The sequence below is a fragment of the Heliconius melpomene genome, chromosome 18, assembly GCF_056956725.1.
Source record: "Heliconius melpomene rosina isolate 202511_hmr_F chromosome 18, ASM5695672v1, whole genome shotgun sequence".
Taxonomy (NCBI): Eukaryota; Metazoa; Arthropoda; class Insecta; order Lepidoptera; family Nymphalidae; genus Heliconius; species Heliconius melpomene.
Window position 1 is genome coordinate 16,620,099 of NC_140406.1, and position 16,201 is coordinate 16,636,299.

General features: G+C 35.5%; 1 long non-coding RNA gene across 1 annotated transcript in view; it reads left to right on the plus strand.

The window, feature by feature from the left end:
• LOC146529744 (uncharacterized) overlaps positions 1-16,201 on the plus strand; it is a 111,626-nt gene that overhangs the window by 40,931 nt on the left and 54,494 nt on the right. The window contains exons 3-5 of the long non-coding RNA XR_014878982.1: positions 277-470; positions 1,208-1,357; positions 2,211-2,314. This is a non-coding gene — a long non-coding RNA (uncharacterized LOC146529744). The remainder of the gene's footprint in view (positions 1-276; positions 471-1,207; positions 1,358-2,210; positions 2,315-16,201) is intronic.

The following is a 16,201-nucleotide window of genomic DNA, read 5'->3' on the forward strand; positions in this document are numbered from 1 at the left end:
ATTCTATTTATATTTAAGTTTCGTCTTTATTTTCATTTCAGAGGAGTTTAGTGATTTTGTGTTCTACTATACATCTATTTAAAGAGTGGGTGGCGGAACTTAGCGCCGCACATTGTCATCAGATTTGTGTTAATTTGTATAGCTTAATAACTTGCCACGAATTATTTACAGTAGCAAATCCAATAACAGTTTAATTTTCTTTGAAATTGTTTTCTTTCTTCTTAAAAACTAAAAATCAACAAATGTGATAAAAATTAAGCTAAAAATAAATTCCAGAATCACTTTGTCCAATCACCCTCATCTCAGCTGCATCAACATCCCATTTCACGTAACGTGCTCGTCAGCTCCGAGGCGGCGGAGGCGGCGGCGAGTGGAACGTTCCTGAAAGTAAACAATACCTTTTAAACCGATATCCCGTTTATCGGTAATTGGCGTTAAAATTTTATGATTATACGATCGAAGTTTGAGAGGTAACATTTTTAATCTGGGTTTTAATTTAAAATGAATTTAGAGTTGAAAATAAATTTCATAACTTCTACTTGTTAATGTACATTCCATTCCAATTAAGACACTTCTGTTCCTTACGTACTGGAATTCAGAAGACAAAGCTTATTAAGTGTTGTACGCTTGTGTCGCACGCTTGTGTGTAGTGTGTTTTAGGGTACATGTACGACTTTTCATTGACTGAAAGATAACGCTCTTGACATATAACTAGGTTAGGTAATGTAGGGAAACGCTAAAAAGTACTTACTTATATTAGGAAAAAACGTAATATTTCAATTTAAATATTAAGTGTACGCAAACAATGTCGCGGACGACGACTAACATCGCGCAATATAAACGCCTCAAGCGCGGTACGCTCAATAGACTCCCAAATACATTTCCTTTTCATCTCCGCGAGGAATGGGACGACTAATTAGGAACAAAGTAACAACTAGTATTATATAATTCAAGTACAAGTCGGACCTGTGGCCTGTGACGGCCGTCTGTGGACGAATGTGTCTCTTTTAGATAGTTTCCCACGCTCTGACTAATTTTTGAGATATTGCGTGTTACACAACACCGTACTTTGTCTTGTTACCGGAGTGTGGAAATGAAAATATCTCATAACCGTCACTTTAAGAGTCAGGTGCTGTGTGATTAATGAAAAAATACTATAATATAAAAGTATAATATTCAAAATAGTTATTAACTATGTATCTTACAGTTCCGTATCTCAAAACGAAAAACTGAGAGGCAGAGGGAACCTAGTGTTAAGACACTCACCACTTTACACCGATTTCTGGAGGCATTGCGTGTTGAGTGGCGGAACTCAGCGCCGCGCTTTGCCTCGACACAAGAACGAAGAAATAGAAAGGTAAATTTAAATAAATATTTGATCTCCTCGAGTGGGGCTCGAACCCACAACCAGTCGGTATTCCAGTCACACTTTGTGCCCCTGCGCCGCGACTATGGTGACTGCTCGAATGTTACCCTAATCTTTCTCCCGAATGAAGATCGAATCCACGACCTTTTAATATTTTTTTTCTTTCCTTCAAGTGACGTGGCGGCCTCATTACACATTAATGCCACAAATATGTTTGCGTCTTATAGAACACTCGGTACTAACACGAGTTTGTTATAACAATACAATAAATACAGATTTTACTTGACATTATGGTATGTACCACTCTCTTTTAGTATAAAAATTTACTATTTCATACTAGGAATGGCCCTGACTTCCTCGGTATATCTATATTTATATAATGAAGCATCAAACATATATTTTTTAACTAATACTAAGGTATTAGGCAAGCAGAGAGAAAACTTGGCGTAAAGGCAGGCTAGGAAGAAAAAAAGTCCAACGGGAAAAGAAACATACGGGATTTTCTATTTAACAGCTTAACTCAAACAAAGTTGCGGGCGACGACTAGTGATCAGCGAAAAGTTGATAATACTCTTAAATTTTTTACTAAAATAGAAAAAAAGTCGCTTTATAACACACAACAAGTAACAAGAAAATTCCTTGGGAAAATCTTAAATCCGCTTTTTCACCTCTTATTAATGTTTGATGTGGCCTACAATTTATTCGGAGGGTTGAAAAAATCTAAAAGGTTCAAAGCCCAGAGGTCCTCTGGGCAAAGCTATACTAGGATACTGTGGAACGCGTATTTATTATTTACTTAGTAAGTTTACTTTTATAGTAATTCCTTTTTTAACATAAATTACAGATTTAACATTATAGTACCTGCTTCCCGGAACCGGATATCAGTGCGGGTCACAGCATTTAGCAAGGAAGACGCGAGCCAAGCAAAAATATTATATAAATAAACAGGTATCGTTTTGTTTCTTTCAACTTTCTATTCACGTGACATGAAAGGTTCTATTCTCATAAATCATAATGTAATCCATTTAATATTGAAAAGCGTATTCAATATCCACGTCATTTCCTTATAAGACATAAACAGGACAATTTTCCAAATACAAAGAAAATGCTTTGTCAGTTACTTTATTGTGAACGAAAACGTAGTAATTGGCATTTCGGATATTTAACAATGGTAGTCGATTATAAGTTCTGAATAAATCTAAAATAAAATGGCGGACGTATATGGCAAATAGAATTCTCGTCTTTTCATTTTACCCATTTATAATTCGACAGAAAAAAAACAGAGGAAAAGAAAAACACAGAAAAACAGAGAAAAACAAAACAAGCAAGAAAATTCGATATAAATACGGTATAGGTAAAGACATATTTTAACTCTGAAGGTCAGACACCCCGCTCTCCATTATTTGATTTGAGGTAATCTTTATATGTGGTATTTGTGTAACTTATAATGGAAAATCCTTCAACAAACTTCATAAATATGATGTTTAGAAAAAAAACCCGTGTGTCGAAAATATTTTGTTATATAAATATAATATGAAATACAATAAATTATAAGAAAATTTCAATGAAACTGATGCATTTAATTCCGTTAGTTTTATCATATAAAACACTAGTCCTTTTGTGTACAAGAGCAAAGCTGTGAACGAATATGACAACACAAGAGTACGTTACTGTCGCGTGGGCTGACTGAGTCTCATACTGTAAAAATGTGTTTTCTTGACAATTCATTGCTCTTACAAAACTGCTACACGAAATTGCTTACACTCAGACATATTTCAGCGATTTCATAATAAAAAATCTATTTATTTTGCATTTACCAAGTTATTCCAACAGCAGTAGACTTACCCATATATATATTGCGAAATAAAAATTAATAGATTTAGTCCTTTATAATAGAACCTTCATCTCTCGGTCTATACAATATTTCTTTATATTATTCATTCTTAGTAAATCATTTGGTATGACAGATAGTTGAACAAATATTTTGATGAAAAAAGCGATAGGATATTTTGTCTAACTAGTTGCCTACCTAAAATAAAAATCCCTTATACCCTGAGATCCGGCCGTTGAATCCTGCATATACGAGTTTTCTTAATTAAACCTATATTAATGAATAATACATGATTAGTAGATCAGATTACACCTGGGTTGCCTGGAAGAATCCTGCCGCAATCACCTTTAATTACATTTTTTCGTAACTCGTTTTTGGAGAAAATTGCACCCATACCTTTTTTATATGAATCGCACATCATTTGAAAGATAATCGCATAAGGAATTGGAAAATTAAGGGTTGCCAGCTCTCAGTCTGCCGCAAGTCTAGGGTTGCCTGCTTTAAACATGTCACTAAATGTTAATAATTTGCACTCATGTGTTTTTTTAATGAATTATATATCAAATTAAAGCTTATTTTTTTCTGAACACTATAAAACAGGGTTGCCTGGAAAATTCCTGCCGCAAACAGGGGTTGCCAGCGTTTGAAATATTTTATTCCGGTTCCGTTTGACTATGAGAATAGACGATGAAATGCGCGGTCTGTCTTATGTTTTAAAGTGAAATAATATATAATAGAAGGTCAATCTTAAAATCAATGTTTATTCTAATTGTTCACCTGTGAAATGATGATTTTAATCCTATTAAGTACACGCAGAAAATTATTTAAAGATGATGGGGCAGAAGAAATCATCCTTATTTTTCAAGTAAAATAATGAATCTATAATATTGAGTCTTTGCAAAATCTATTTTCTAAATATTAATATTTATTTATTAATTTAAATTACCATTTTGAAACAATTAAATTATCTAATTAAATAAATGTTTACAAATATCGATCTACTATAAACTATTAATATACGATCATACATATACATCATGTTCCCTTAATATAATGAAGGGTGACCATTATTGCGGATATTTTTTTTATTAATTATATTGAAAAATACATTTCAATGAACTCTCTCTCTCTCTCTCTCTTCGTCCTCTACTTGTTTGATTTGACAACGCTTGCCGCAAATTTTTTTTCTCACGCAATTTTTAATAATTTGCATAGGAAAGAAATATATATATAATAGAATTATAATAAACAAAACTAAGTTAGCAAAATAAATTCGAAGAAAATCCGACAGTAATGCCGACTAATAAACGCTATTTACGGTTTATGACCAAGAGTCGGCAAATATCAATTAGTTGGCTATTTTTTACTATAGATAAACATATTGCGGCGCGATACAAAGCAAACCAAATGCAATAAAATTATTTTCGAAGATGTATTGTTTCTAAATGCAATAAAAGTGCAGATGGTTAAATGAGTTGTTTTTGAGCATATTACTTAGTTACTTACCTTTCGTTTTGGAGTAAAGGCGTTTTTACTTGACAAATATGAAGATGTGTTTTTTGTGCGGCAGGAGTGAAAATGTGGTAGAATTTAGGAAATATAAAGGAATCTCTCCAAAAATGTAAAATTATGTTATTGTTTCGCCAAAAAATGAATTTTAAATACAGTGACTTTTTTTTAAATAGTGACACAATGCACGGTTATCATTGATAGTGTTACAAAAAGTTCATTGTTTTAAAACAAAAATATAAAGAAGTATTTTTTAATTAATTTCTAATGCAAAACGTAAGTATACTTTAATGTTTAATATTATATAGTTTAATAAAATGTAGACAATTGTGGCCGTGGGAATTGCCTCAGTTTTGATTACACTAAGTTAGGGACGTGAGTGAGTGATTACGCTTTATTATAATTATAAGAAAAATTCTTTCAGACCTAAATGCCTTAAAAACTATCAGCATAGATGGACAAGTTCTTGCTAGTGACAATTTTTTTCAAGCAAGCAGAGGGCGAAGAGAGAGAGAGATTGTTTATTGAAATGTAATTTTCCATATTTTCTTAATTAATAAAAAAAATATCCGCAATAATTGTCACCTCTCATTATATTAAGGAAACATGTTGTAATTAATACCTTATAGTAGATCGATATTTGTAAACATTTACTTAATTAGATAATTTAGTTGTTTTAAAAGGGTTATTTAAATTATAAATAAATATTAGTATTTAGAAAATAGATTTTGCAAAGACTCAATATTATAGATTCATTATTTTACTTGAAAAATAAGGATGATTTCTTCTGCCCTATGATCTTTAAATAGTTTTCTGCGTGTACTTAATATGATTAAAATCATCATTTAACAGGTGAACAATTAGAATAAACATTGATTTTAAGATTGATCTTCTATTATATAATATTTTACTTTAAAACATAAGGCAGACCGCGCATTTCATCGTCTATTCTCATAGTCAAACGGAACCGGAATAAAATATTTCAAACGCTGGCAACCCCTTTTTGCGGCAGGAATTTTCCAGGCAACCCTGTTTTATAATGTTCAGAAAAAAATAAGCTTTAATTTGATATATAATTCATTAAAAAAACACATGAGTGCAAATTATTAACATTTAGTGACATGTTTAAACCAGGCAACCCTAGACTTGCGGCAGACTGAGAGCTGGCAACCCTTAATTTTCCAATTCCTTATGCGATTATCTTTCAAATGATGTGCGATTCATATAAAAAAGGTATGGGTGCAATTTTCTCCAAAAACGAGTTACGAAAAAATGTAATTAAAGGTGATTGCGGCAGGATTCTTCCAGGCAACCCAAGTGTAATCTGTTCTACTAATCATGTATTATTCATTAATATAGGTTTAATTAAGAAAACTCGTATATGCAGGATTCAACGGCCGGATCTCAGTCTATTATGTGACATTATGTATTACCCAATCAGGGGGGAGATAGGAGTGGAGTGCACGAAGGGGCAATAACAACTGTAGAGAGGTGAAAGAGGAATGTTGCTTTGTTCTCTCTGTCAGATAACATTTTTTTTTTCAGCGTGAAGTTCACGCTGTATCCTGCACACATCAGGGTAGGCAGAGTTCCCTCTACCCTGCACGGTACACAGGGGAACGGAGTCACACTAGGTTTCCCTAGTGTTAAGACTCCGTTCCCCACGTTCTACCGAATTCTGGGGGCATTGTATGTTGATTGGCAAAACTCAACGCCGCGCTTTGCCTGTACACCAGAGCGAAGAAATGGAAATATAAACGAAAGTAAATACTTCACTTTCTCGGTGATCGGTTGACGATGGGTTGACTTAGTAAAATTCCGCAGAGGTACTTTCTTTGGTGCTCACGCTAGCTGTGGTTATTCTTAAGTATGGAAATATAGTAATGTTCAGCTCATTACAGTAGATTTCCATTATTTTTAAAATCCTAGTGTCATATAGTCCTAGTGTCATATAGTCCTAGTGTATATATAGTCCTTTCCCCATTCTCCGCTCAATTTTCAAGACATTACTGCTTGAGTCGTGGAACTCAACGCTGCGCTTTGTTTTGTTATTAGACCGTGTAAATGGAAATAGTTCATTGCCCAAGCTAGAAATCTCCCTTTAGGTCTAGGTTTTACGCCACTAGCTAATTTTTTTTCAGCTTCATCCCGCATATAACTAGGATTTCATTTAACGAATAACGACTTGTACAGTCCACACTCAATACCTGTCCATCCCAAGTGCAGATCTAATAAACGTCCAGACCCTCCAGCGGACGGACGGACAATCTGACATTTATTGCTCTTTTACAGTGATTAAGATGAATTAGGTTTTTGAAGAAATGCCCCAAAAAACGTACATTTATATTCCGTATAAGAAGAGGGCACGTTTGTTTTTTTCTTAGTTGACAGGTTTGATGGAAGTCTAAGGTTGTGGTTTGTTTTCACACTATTGATTGTGGCTTAAAATTATATTATTTTCAATAGTACAATTCATACTGTAGGTACTATTGAAACAATGAGTGAGTTGACTAATTGCAACGTAGCTGCTAGTCTAGCAGCATTCCCCAGGTTCCCATATTCAAACTAGAGCCGTCTCGTTTATAAAATCATATAGATATATTTATATAGAAAGTAAGGGAAAAATAAATGTAGTTATTTAGTTATTCTTTTATTATGATTGACCGTTGCCTCCAGCGCGGCCCCAGCACGTCCTAAATAATGATGTTATGTGGAAATAATAAAATCGTCTTTGCGAGAAACGCTGGCCCGCCGCGTGTCACATACACTTGTCCGGACATGTTTACATAAATGGAGGATTTAATGCGGCTGGGTTACAACATTATAAAAAATAGTGGTTAGTTTTTAACATTTTAAAATGTTGTTTCACATTAAGGTTAGACAAATATTTAAAACGGATATATATTTGTATGTATGGATTTGAACTCGTGTCTTGTTTATCTAACGTTTCTACGCACAGCCGTAACCGCTGTGCGTAGAAACGTGAAATTTGGACAGATGTTTACTTTCGTAATCTGGACATCCACTAAAAAGGGATTTTGAAAAAATTTTACCCTAAAGGTGTGAAATAGGGGATCAAAGTTTGTATGGAAAAAAAATTAAATCGGCACTGATTTTTATAAAATTTTTAATTAAGACTCTTAAAAATATTTAATTGAACATGTGTTTCATGGTTTTCTAGCATTCACCCCCTAAGTGTGCAAATAAGGGGTTGAAAGTTTGTATGGAAAAATCTTTAAATCGCCACCGATTTTTATAAAATTTGAAATTTATACTCTTAAAAATATTTCATTGAACATAAGTTTCGTGGTTTATTTTAATTTATCCCTTAAAATGAGGGGTTGAAAGTTTATATAGAAAAATCTTTAAATCGTCACTGATTTTTATAAAATTTGAAATTGAGACTCTTAAAAATATTTTATTGAACACGTGTATCAAAGTTTATTAGAATTCACCCCTAAGCAATAAGCAAGCGAAGCTGCGCGCGTCCGCTAGTTTTTATTTAAACCTTGGCATAACTCCGTCCACCGGACAGTTCACAGCACGCACCCTCGTCACCACTGACGTGGGGGACGCCGCAAGTGAAAGGAGACCGTAAACACGCAATATTAAAACTGAAAGTGTGCGACAGTCTAAATTAAAAGGGTACCGTCAGAGAGTGACATTTGTACGCAGCGTGACGGCATTGTTACTGGTGTTGTCAGATTTTAGTATAATTAATGCTCGGACCTGTTGGACTTTGTTGAATCTGTGTTAAGTTATGGTTGAAAATGTAATATTATAAGCAAGTAACTAAAAATATTTTAGAATTTTATTTTTTTACATTTTTTTTTTTAGTATATTTTAGAATTTTTTTTAACGCGTTTCGGGTATTTAAGTCAACGCCGCATCTTGCCTAGTACAGTGGGAAAATAAAAAAAATAGAATAAGTAAGAGTATAAAAGTAATATGAAAAAGTATAACAGGAGGCCAGTCGTCTGTCGCCGTAGGGGCGCAAGCGTGTGACTGTAAACGCGACAGGTCGTAGGTTCGATGCTCACTTGAGGAAATGACGTATTAAATATTTACATTACTCGGCTCTGATTTCGAGGCGAAATGCGACTTTAAATTTTATTTTTAACACGTAATGCCTCCAGAATTCGACGAAACATGAGGAACGTAGTGTCTTAACACTAGGTCCGCTCTGCCTACGTACTGTGTACTGTGTACGAGATACAGCGTGAAGGTAGTATAAATTTAGTCATTCCCCCAAATGTAGATCAAGTGCACGACCTTAACGCTTATAGTCGGCCCAGGCCCTCTGGACCACGGTCCACGACTGACTTCAAATTAAATAACAAATTATTTTATAGTCGTCGTAGCGCAGCGGCACAAGGGTGTGGCTTCGATCCCAACTCGAGGAAGTGAAATATATAAGTGCGGCGTTGAGTTCTGCCACTCAACACGCATTGCCTCCAGAATTCGGCAGAAAAAAGTGAGGACCGGAGTGTATTAACACTAGGTTCCCTCTGCCTACCCTGCTGTGTGCGGGATACAGCGTGAAGCTGATTTTTTTATTTTATAGTGTATACCATCGGCCACGTTTATACAAAGTTCTGTAGTAGGAATAGTAAAAAAAGTCAGTGTACGAGCATATTTATCTCCACCGCAATAACTGTTAGGGGATTCCGTCGTATTACGTAAATTGGTCGGAAATAGAGACTTATTTCAAAGTATTTTTGTTTTTTTTATATACATTTTACCTAGTATTATGTTGTTTTTTTTTAAGAATATAAAATATATGTTTATGTTTTAATATATTTTAATCGCGCGGCGCGGATTTTCTACTACTCAACACTCAATATATCAATATTTCGGTGCACATGTGGAACTGAGTATCTTAACATTAGGTGCTCTTTTTTTGAACTTGAGGTTGATGCTGTGAGCCCTATTATGTTTTATAGCGACACTGGATGGATAGCGAACCTCGGGTTGCAACCATCGATCCTACTGGGTAACTAGGTTCCCTCGGTCTACCTTGCAATATACCTACAGGATATAATGTTAAGCTGTAAGATGTATAAAATTCAAAGTTTAAACACAAATATATGTATTACACCAATTCACGTAACAAAAGCTCATATTCCATTCCTCGCTTCAAACGAGATGTGTACTTTATCTGCTACTCGCTGCCGTTTAAATGCATTTAGGGATACGGTGTTGTATAAAAAAGTATTTAATGACGTGTAAACTTCGCACATGGACACTGTGGAGCCAGGACCTGGATAGTGGAATTCTTCAGAAGTTACTGAACCACTCGAGCTTAACTTAGAGCTGGGCACATTCTTACAGCATTTGTAGCTTTTACACGATAAATGTGTATGTTCTTATTTTTAGGGTTCCGTACTTCAAAAAGTAAAAACGGAATAAGAGTATAGGGTCACTTTGTTGTTCGTCTCTCCGTCTATCAAGACAATTTTTCTTCAATTTCTTTAGTTAGAAATAAGTTTAAAATTTATTACACCAAGTAGGTACCTAACTAAAAGTATTTTATTAAAATACCAGGTATAACAAAAGCTGGAACAAGCCTCTGTGTATAATCGTTTAATAATAGTTGAATCGCGGCCTCAGTAGCGTATGCACAGGCTTTCCAGAGTTTTCCTAGTATAATATTTATTTTTGAACATTTTCCAAGATTATTATGATGTGGCTAACAGAAGGTGAAGTCTTCGTGGCATAGTGGAACAACGTTTAAGTACGCGCGGTCGTATCTTTTATCTTAATAACATCGTAAATTGGGAACTATTTTGTTTGACATTTTATGACATTATGTTCCGCGTTGTGTCTTGCCGTGGCAGGGAAAAACAGCGATTGTTTTATTAAAGAATTTTTATGTGCATCGAACTCGATCTCGCACTAACCGCCGTCGCGTTTACAATCACTCCGTACTACTGAGCCGAGACGGCCTCAAAAGTATCTAACACAATGACTACTTATCGTCTTAATGTCATTTATTGGAATACGACACCATTGTATTGGCATACAGCGTTCAACATATACTATTTTGGCATTCCAGCTCTTATTTCCATTTTAATAGGGGTGGTATTAGCTGGGAATGAATCTTCGGATCGCGCCAAACCAGCAAATGAAGTGCCATTTTGGAAATATAGACTTTATCGCATCCTCTTGGCATCATACTCACATGCTCGGTGCGGGATTGTTATTGTTTGAACTAGATATTTTTACGATTTATAATGTTTGTTTTGAATTTACGTATCTAAGTGTAATTTGGGATACCTCGAGGTTTCCAATAAAACTGCAGGATCTGTATTAAGTTTGTGTTAACTACACATCGACACTGAAATATTTAAATATAACATGTTCCCATCACTCAGGACACTCAGTGACAGACAAATAACAGACGATGCTACTGGACTTAGGTTTTATTTAAATGTCGCATATAGGTATGTTAGGGAGTATGCATCGAAAAAGGATTTCTTGAAATATCTACGGAAGCGAAAAATACGAGATTTTCCATTTATTCACGAAAATAAATTTATGGGCGACTACTATCTAAAATGACAATGAATTAAAAATGAAGACACTTTAAATTAGGCGAAGAAAATCTAAGTAATTAATTTATATATCCAGTCCTAGTGCCGCTTACGAATTCAGTTTCACACAGAACATTACCAAATACTATCACACACACATACATAAAGAAACTCAATGTTTTTCTAAAGTTTAATCCTCATAAAACGTCCGCATTACCCCCCACAAAGCTCGTGGGTAATCCTCCTCCTCCCGAAATCAATCAGCGTGTTTATTGGTTGCGCAGTAGAGTACATTAGAAATTCATTGCTTACTTTTCAACCCTTTAAATTAGTCAAGAATGGGTAACTTCTAAATTATGTTTACTTTTATTGTTAACTACTGTGTACTACGTACTACCGATCGATCGACACGTGTAAAGTTTAAAACTTAATTCGCAACATCACGTACATAATATATTGTCAATGATAATTTTAATTATATAAAAAACTAGCGGCCCGCTCGCGGTTTCACCCGCGTGAACTATGTTATTATTAATTTCTGTCTCCATGACTACGTCCTAGTGACGTCTATGCAAAATTTGAGACTCCTAGCATTTGTAGTAACGAATTTTCATACAACTTTCGACCCCAAAAACAACCCCTTAGAAGTCGAATATTGCAAATTCCCGTCTTAGCGAGCACCTACGTAATATAAGTAACTCCTATGCAAAAATTGAGATTCCTAGCACTTGTAGTTTCTGAGATTTCGTGATGAGTGAGTGACCTTTCGATTTTATATATATAGATATAGGTATATATGTTATGTATTATTTATCTAAATTACGTAATTAGAAATTAATCTAATGTTCACCGGAGAGGGACTGTGATCTAGAACATTCGACACTGACTTCAGCGTGACACCTGCACGCGATCTCGACATAAATTATGGTTTTGAGGAACGGAAGCCTAAAATTAACTTTTCTCTGCCATCCGTACATCCGTATGCGTCGTAGCAGAAACTATAACCTTGTAACTAAGCCATAGGCCAGGCTCACACGCGGGGCCCGGGGGGTGTGTGAACACGCATTCAACTAATGTACGTGGCATCCTATTCACTCTGCTCCTTTAGTTGAAATTCCCTTTGAATACGTGATTCATGTTAACATTTTGATTCATAGTTGATTCATGTTAACATTTTGATTCATACCTAACGTCTACTACATGCTTACTAGTGATTTATGAAGCACATGTAATTAACTAGTTGTTTCCAAAGGGTTTATAAAAAAAATGTATTTTTAATATAAAATTCATAAAAATTGGTCCATCAGCTTACGGTTGTTTACAGTAACAGCACTCCGTCGAAATCTGCTCAAAATTGAAGAGACCTCGGATTTTTGAAAATGTAAATATAATAATAAAGTAAATGCCGTTAAAGAGTTACGTATATAAATAATCCATGTAATATCTGTTGTAGGGACACAGGTGTTTTACCGTATTATGGGTTACCACTTGGGAAAAGGAAAAAGAGAGGATAATGATTATATGACAAAATTCAGCGTTCTACGCCGCATAGTTCCGGTTGTACGTTACTCAGTACCGGGGTTTTATATACAATATTCATAAATAAAAACTTAACTCATCTCAACTAGAATTTGAACTCGCAACTAATGAACGACACAAAAATGCCATCTTTCTGTTTACAATTGGAACAAACCGTTGGCGCTGATGGAAATACTTTCATTTAACTGTTTTATTGGCGAGACCCTTCGCAATACCCACTCGATGATTTTAGGGCCTTATTTACAGTCCGTTGTAGCTCTTACTTGAGCTTCAATTGGTTTATTGAGATTTAAATGTTTTAAATCATCTCGAGGTTTTAAGTTGTTTTATATTGCTTACTAATTTTCGCCTGCGGCTTCGTCCTCGCTTGTATCGTAACCTTATAAACCATTCATGTCTACATGCTCCTCGATAAAAGAAACATTCAAGAAAAAGGTTTTCTCTTTTAAATCAATAGTTAGTTATTAGTTAAAATAGAATGATTTGTCATAGAGAAGGTTCTATTTTACTTAGAAAATGAATTCACGCTGTATTACTTGTATAGCACATCGGTGTTAAGACGCTCTTCCGCCCATTCTGGTAAGAAAAAGTATGGCATTTACTTCCGCCACTCAACACATAATGGAGAGAGTATTACCGAGTTAACCTTAACACAAAGTGCCGACTGAGCTGCCGACCCTGCTATGTGCGGGTCTACATGTGCACAAAGCAAAAAAAATCAGCTAAATCGAAGATTATATCCAAAAGTCATCAATGTTTTATTCAATCTATATCATTATGTATGTTATTATAAATTAAATCTTTAACCCCTGCTCCGAGCACTTTGTGGGTCCCATCAATCACTCGACAATTTATTCCTATCAAATTTCGGTTACCTCGAATAGATCTCGAATGTTATTTTATTAAGCTAAAGTGGACTGTTTACTCTGATGAAAGTACTTCCACCCATTCTATCTGGTTTATAGCCTCGACCCTCCGTCGCTAGTAAACGCAGCTCGATCGGTTTTAGGGTCGCATTTACAAATACATTTTCAAATGTACAATGGTAGAATAAGGCTGATGATAATTTTATTTTCTATTAGTGGCTTTTCCCGTATAAGAGGGAAGGCAAATAGAGCAAGTGTTAAGACACCCAATTCAAGAAATAGTTTATGTTGAGTGGCGAAACTCAACGACACACCGTGTCTACCAAAGCGAGGAATGAAAATAATTTAAATACATAAATACATCCACCGCAGCAGATGCAGCGCCACAACCGCCTCTAGTATTAGTTTATCAAGACAAAGCTTGGCGTTAAGTTCCGCCATTCAACACATTATAATGTTTTTAAAATTGGGTAATGCGTAGAAACGGAGTATCTTCGCATTATGTCTCAGCCTACCCGAATATAGCACGAAATTAAGGCAAAATTAAAGAAATGGATAATTTTTTACTATATTTTCAATATTTACCAAAGGACTTTGGGTAAAAAAAAAAATATAAAAAAAGGGTAAAATGTATCGCCCAATAAGAGCATCTACACACCTAACTGCTTTATCGTTTCGACCCTCGCAATCGCCTTTCAATAGATTTCAAGGTATTTGAGAGTGTGCTTGGAATACTCTCGTGTTTCTTATATGGGATTATTAAAACGTTTTTTTACGATGCTTATTAACATTCTACAAGTAAACGCTAACCTTGTGTGCTAAATCTGTTTTTTTTTTTTAGTTTTACGCTGTATCCCGCACATAGCAGGGTAGCCGGCGAAGGGAACTTTGTGTTAATACATTCCGTTTCTCACTTTCAGCGTGTTGAGTGGTAGAGCTGAACAGATCGCTTTGTCTTGTTGCCACAGCCAGGAATTGGAATTGTTAAATAGCTCATTCCTCTATTTTGAACCCACTACGGTCGCATGCTACTGCGTCACGTCAGCTTCCCGGTGCACGACCTGTGTGATATTTAAAAAAGTAGAGCTGGAATTAAATAATAAAAGAATTCTTTAAATATAATTTAGTTTTTTGGTCTGGAAAAAGAAAAAATAAAACCAATTTGGACCAAGGATTACTTCAAGAAATACACACACTAATTTTATACAACTTCAAGAAGTATAGACAAATACTACTTATTAAAGAACGTAAGTAGGTAAGGTAACTAGTGAAAGACCGTATTAAAAAAAATACTATATTTTACAATATCTTTTGAGTACGAGTACGATTACGTCTATAGTTATCTAGACTAGCACTCGTATGAGTTTGATTGGTTGGACGCGCTAATCTAAGGAACTACTGGTTCAAACTGAAAAAATATTATGAGTTTGATAGTATACTAAGGTTATAAGCTATTTTATATTCAAATTTTATCGACGTGACCCACTGTCGTCCTATCAGAAATATCAGTTCAGCTCTTAATTTATGGCGCTTCGAGCGAATCGGAAGTATCTGGCGTATACTGTATATATAGTACTGTTCTCATCTCTGGGCTGGTGCACCCCAGTATCAGCTTGACCCATTTGATCCCATACAACGTAGAGCTGTTCGAATCATTAAGGACACAGCAAGCCGTGAAAGGCTTGACACTTTGGCTCTGCGTAGAGACGTCTCCTCGCTGTGCGTTCTCTATCGCATTTATCATGGTGAGTGTTCAGAAGAACTGTTTGACCTGTTACCTGCCGCCGAATTTTCTAACCGCACAGCACGTCACAAACTTAAATATCATCCACACCATCTGGATGCGTGGCACTCCACTACTGTGCGGTTTCGTAGGAATTTCCTTCCACGCGCCACAGAACTGTGGAATGGCCTACCCGCGGTAGTGTTTCCAGGTCGGTACGATATGGGTACCTTCAAGAAGCGCGTCTATCTCCACCTCAAAGGCCGGCAACGCACTTGTAGCTCCTCTGGTGCTGGTGCACCAGGTGACCCGAACGCTCGTTTGCCTTGTCCTTTTTCCATAAAAAAAAAAGTATAATGAGTCATGTGTCATAAATCAACCGTCGTAAGGCCGTCGTGTCATCAGGTGCAGGGGGCACAGGCGTAATTTTGACGGTTGTGGGATCGATTCCTACTCAGAAACTCAATTTCTCACTTTTGAAACGAGGCTAAAAAAATATCATAAATTTTATTTCCACTTCATCTCCGCGCAGAGCGACGCCGCATGTCATAGCCACTCGTTTTCTATAAAAAACAATCCAAATTAATAAAACAAAGGAAACACCGAAACTTTAAAAAGCCCCACAATATAAAGTTGAAGTTTTATATTTAATTTTAAACTGAAAACTGAAAGCTCGCCAAAGATATCGTTAAGACAAACTGAAAGAGCAACAATTGCTATCGATACTCGAGATTGTTAAAAGTTGACCGCAGCCGCAGGTGTCGAGTGTCTGCTTTAATGAGAGGAGCCCGCATCAACTTAGTTCTGTACTTACTAAGATACACTTTGGAGTTG